Here is a 5,485-nt window from a genome sequence, read left to right as displayed (position 1 = left end):
GCGAGTCTTAAAAACTAAACCTCGGCTCTCTCTCTCTCTCTCTCTCTCTCTCTCTCTCTCTCTCTCTCTCTCTCTCTCTCTCTCTCTCTCTCTCTTTTGCTTCCCGAAAGATTATATCAGACTTATTTATGCTCACTGGTTCATTAATGACGTCAGAAATGTAGCTCCTTAGAGAAAATCTGCCGTGTTCACCTTATTGTTGTACAATTTGGCACCAAAGAGCAAATAAAAATACAAGAGATTCAATGACTTTTTCGAGCAAAGGTTGACTTTCTCAGAGAACATATCGAATGAAACCTTGAAGTACCTCTCTCTCTCTCTCTCTCTCTCTCTCTCTCTCTCTCTCTCTCTCTCTCTCTCTCTCTCTCTCTCACTCTCTCTCTCTCAAACCTCCCTCCGGCGTCCACGACAAATTTATAAAACATGAACCGAGCGAAGCAGGGCTCTAACTAGAAAGGACGCGAAATACAGAAGAATAATAAAGGAACCAGACCAAATATTTCAAGAGGCACTCAGACGCAATGGGAACGAAAGATCCTTGAAGTAAAATGTCTAGCAGTGTCCAGCAGGGAGAAGAATTACTAATCAGTTCTCTTCTGTGATTGATTCTCGCCCACATTTTAAAATCAACAGAGATGAAAAAGAAAAGGAAGACTTTGAGAAGGTCCACCGCCCGGATAGTGTTAACAATACAACAGGCTCATTGGCACGCGCTTGTCATACAGTAGATGTATACTCTAGTATGAAGTCTGTTTAACAGTCATAGGCGTGCTTGATTTAAGAAGAACGCAGATTTGGCACTAAAATTTTTATGATAATACCGATAGTAGGATGGATACACAAAAACACACACGCAGTGATATATGTATATATACACATATATATACATATAATTATATAAATGTGTATTTATATATATAATATACATAAATAAATAAAAAATAAATATATATATATACAATAATATATATATATATATATATATTTATATATATATATACATATATATATACATAAATAAATATACATATTAATGTGTGTATATATATGTATAAATATATATATATATATATATATATATATATGTATATATGTATATATATATATATATATATATATATATATATATATATATATATATATATATATGATTTCTGTGAAGTACATCTCAAAGGATAGTTGTCGTTCTGTATCTACGGGGGCTGCAGCCCAATGGTTAAGACGGTCGTAACACTAATTGGCGAGGCCGAGTTAAATTTCGTAACAGATAGCTGGAGGATTATTTTCTGTTGCAATTAGGATGTTGCTAGCCCAGGTCATGGGGCTACCGATTTCATCGTCCCAAAAACACGATAAGAGCTGAAAGGCAACACTTTCAGAAGCCACCTCGCCTAGAGGAAACACACACACACAAATATATATATATATATATATATATATATATATATATATATAATATATATATATATATATATAGTATATACAACTCTCTCTCTCTATATATATATATATATATATATATATATATATATATATATATATATATATATATATATATATATATATATATATATATATATATACAACTCTATCTATATATATATATATATGTATATATATATATATATATATATATATATATATATATATATATAATATATATATATATATTATATATATATATATATATATATGTGTGTGTGTTTATGTACGTACCTATACTACAGAAAACAAAATCCCGAGTCTATTAGTTCCCCGCTATTTTTTGCTGCGTCTGGTGACATGGGAGTCAGTGTCCCAAGGTGACCTGTATATTAACATCACGGCTCCCTTGGGAAGCAGAGACGAGCCTGTAACTTTTCCCTTCCGCCTCTATTCTCGGTCTCCGTATACATATTATGTATATGTGGCTGCGAGGGCATGCGTCAAGTATATGTGTCTGGCTGTATGTATACAAAAGACTACGCCCTTTTTTCTAGAAAATTATACATTTTCACATAATCCATATATTAAAAGCTAAGCAGGAAGAGAAATACACTCTAAACTACACATGTATGGGAGAGAATATCTAACCTTGTTATTGCTCATTTAAAAAAAAACTTGATAAATCTTCAGAGGAACAATGAAAAACTAATACAAAAATACTGATTTGTGTTTCCCATAAAAAAAGCTAAGTGTAAGCAGTAACAATTAGGCGAACAAAACAAATGTCTTAAACCTTAAGAGATTTCTGATTGTACTCTAGCATGCTTTATGGACTGAGATTAAAATTAAGGTGTTTTAAAGTCTCTGCCAACAAGATGAAATTCCTGTCCCTTTCTTCTTACCCATGCCAAAATTACATTGTTTTATCTTCAACTCTCTCACCAATGATATTAGCTAATGGCTGCCCCACTCAAGCTATAGAAAGATGCATAGTAGTTAAGATGCGTGAGATTACGAATCTGAAGTTGGAAGAATTATTAGCGAAAATAAAGAATGATATGTATATAATATATATATGTATATATATACATACATGCATACATATATACATATATATGTGTGTGTGTATGTATAACAGCAGGTAAGCCACATACGCAACCAAAAGTCAACCTATTTCCCAAATTTATTTACATACCCTTCGCTCGATCAGTTTACTGAATGCCACCATGGTATTTAAATATAAAGTTTTTATCAATTTGATTTTATCTTCACTTGTATCCAAAAGGAATTCACATATAATAAAAAGAAGTAAAAAATGCGCCGAGTTTTCTGTACAGCTTATAATCAATGCCAACGAAAATAGAAATATCTTTCGGTGATCTCGGTAGAATGCTGTGGGAGCCGCGGCCCATGAAACTCTCAGCCGGCCGTGGTGGCCTGTGTTGTTACGTTGCCAGAAGCACGATCATGGCTAACTTTAACCTTAAATAAAATAAAAACTACTGAGGCTAGAGGGATGCAATTCGATATGTTTGATGATTGCAGGGTGAATGATCAATATACCAATTTGCAGGCCTCTAGCCTCAGTAGTTTTTAAGATCTGAGGGTGGACAGAAAAAGTGCGAACAGCAAAACGTGCGGACGGAGAGACGAAACCGGCAAACAGTTTTCTTTTCAGAAAACTAAAAATGGAGAGACGTACAGAAAGAGGTTTGTTCAGAGGGACCTCAGCCATTTTCAAATTGAGAAAGTTTTCACATATATAGTATTGATTCTGAGTGTATGTATACCTGATATTACAGGTTGTAGGAAAGAACACTTTCTCTCACTCTCGTCGTCATTTCTTCCCTTTTTTCTCCCTTTCTTTTACCATTTTGCATATATTTCCCTCCTTTGTCTCTTTCTCTCGTTGTACTTCCCCATTCTGCCTCCATCCATTTTTCTATCGACTTATCTATTATCTCTGTGTCAATCCATCTAACAGCATTAGTTTTGAAGCCTTTTCCTTGTCTCTTCTATATTTAGCTTGTAGCTCTGTTGATGTAATTTCAAGATCTTGAAAATAATCTATTAATTTCTTGTACTGACTTTAGGTCAGAGTAAATTACAAAAGTATTAAGAATGTGAAGTGATTACGTAATTACGTTAAGTTAGTATTCAACACAAAGCTACCCTTTCATCAGACTGAATATAATTTCTTTCTTGGTTTGATTTCAGAGTTTAAAATGGAAGTGAATCCTTGCTCTCAAGACCTAAATTTAAGCAAAAGCCTCTGAACTACGTCTAAGGTATTAAGTATAACCTTAGCATATATTATACATTTTACTCTGTACTCTTCTTTTCGATGAAAAGACATCTAACACATACGCATGTTGGTATGAATATTGCGTAACCAAATTTGTATTCAGTTCTATTTTGCATTGGAATCAGGTTTCACAGCCAATACCAAAATTCTTAAGTTGTTTTCATGTAACTATCAAAAAACATATTTTTTTATTATTATTATTTTGCCCATCACCAGGTTTTACATCGTCTCTAATTACATATTAGGATGTTTCAGTTACCGTTGGTTACTTTAAAAGCTACCTCGAATATATCAATGAAGCAATTGTAATCAATGTTTATGCAAACTGAAAGTTTGTACGTGTTGGACGATGTGTGAACATGAGTGTTCATTCTCTTAATATTAATAAAGCAAGAAAAACGATAATGTTTTCTATATATGAATGTCTGAAACACTTCCAGACACTTTACCAAGTTAAGAGCTTCACTTCGTATTTATACGAAAAATAGACCCATAAAAATTAGTGATCGATGTTAATGATGAAAAGTCCCAAGTGGCAAAGATTTTCCATAAACAACTTTAAGCTTTAATTTTCCTTAGTGATTAATTTGATGATAAAATCTGGTCCAGTCTTACATGGCAAAATGCTTTAGAAGACAATGAAACTAGAAATTAAGTTTTGAAATGAGCTCTTTGCTACATTTAGACTTGATGATTTTTCAGTTTCATATGACAATGATAGCCTCCGGACACATATGAGCTTGAGTCTTGCAAACATTTTCCCAGGCTGAATCAGTGTAAATGTTAATAGCAGTGTCATTCCTAGTTTTCTGAAAAGAAAACTATTGTGCCGGCTTTGTCTGTCCGTCCACACTTTTTTTCTGTCCGAACTTTTTCTGTCAGCACTTAGATCTTAAAAACTAATGAGGCTAGAGGGCTGCAAATTGGTATGTTGATCATCCACCCTCCAATCATCAAACATACTAAATTGCAGCCCCTCTAGCCTTAGTAGTTTTTGTTTTATTTAAGATTAAAGTTAGCCATAATCGTGCTTCTGGCAACGATATAGGACAGGCCACCACGGCCGGCTGAGAGCTTCATGGGCCGCGGCTCATACAGAATTATATCGAGACCACCGAAAGATAGATCTATTTTCCGTGGCCTTTTTTATAGGCTGTACAGAAAACTCGATTGCACCGAAGAAACTTCGACGCATTTTTTACTTGTTCTATAGTGACCGAAGAATGAATTTTTTGGCAAGGACATCGTAACAGTGATTCAGCACACCTATTTTACTGCTAAACTGTCCGTAAATCAAATCGCAAAAGGATACCACCTTCCCATAATAGGTATCTTCATATTACCTCAGGACACAGAATCTATTTCTCAAGATTTCCAAGATTGTTTATCCGTATCCTCCCGTTCTCCCCATTTTCATTTCCTGTTTTTCTTCCAAAATTCTTCGTGAAAACGCCATTCTACTTTTCAAGTTATATCCTATAACGCCAAGAATAACTGATATGTACAATAAATCTGTACAAAAGAAAAAACAAACAAGGTAACCATTTTAACTTGCTATCTACATCGTTTAGGGAAATCACATTGGAAGACTTAATAGAAATGAATGCTTAAAAATAAAATGACGGATTTAATGAATAATATAAGATTCAGTAATAATAGAGAAAGAAACCTTTCTTTCACTTAATATAACTAGTTATGACCAGCCAGAGTAAGATCAAGACAGCATAGAGAGAGAGAGAGAGAGAGAGAGAGAGA

This window comes from Macrobrachium rosenbergii, chromosome 28 (genome assembly GCF_040412425.1).
Source record: "Macrobrachium rosenbergii isolate ZJJX-2024 chromosome 28, ASM4041242v1, whole genome shotgun sequence".
NCBI classification, from domain to species: domain Eukaryota; kingdom Metazoa; phylum Arthropoda; class Malacostraca; order Decapoda; family Palaemonidae; genus Macrobrachium; species Macrobrachium rosenbergii.
Note: the sequence above shows the minus strand (reverse complement) of the source record.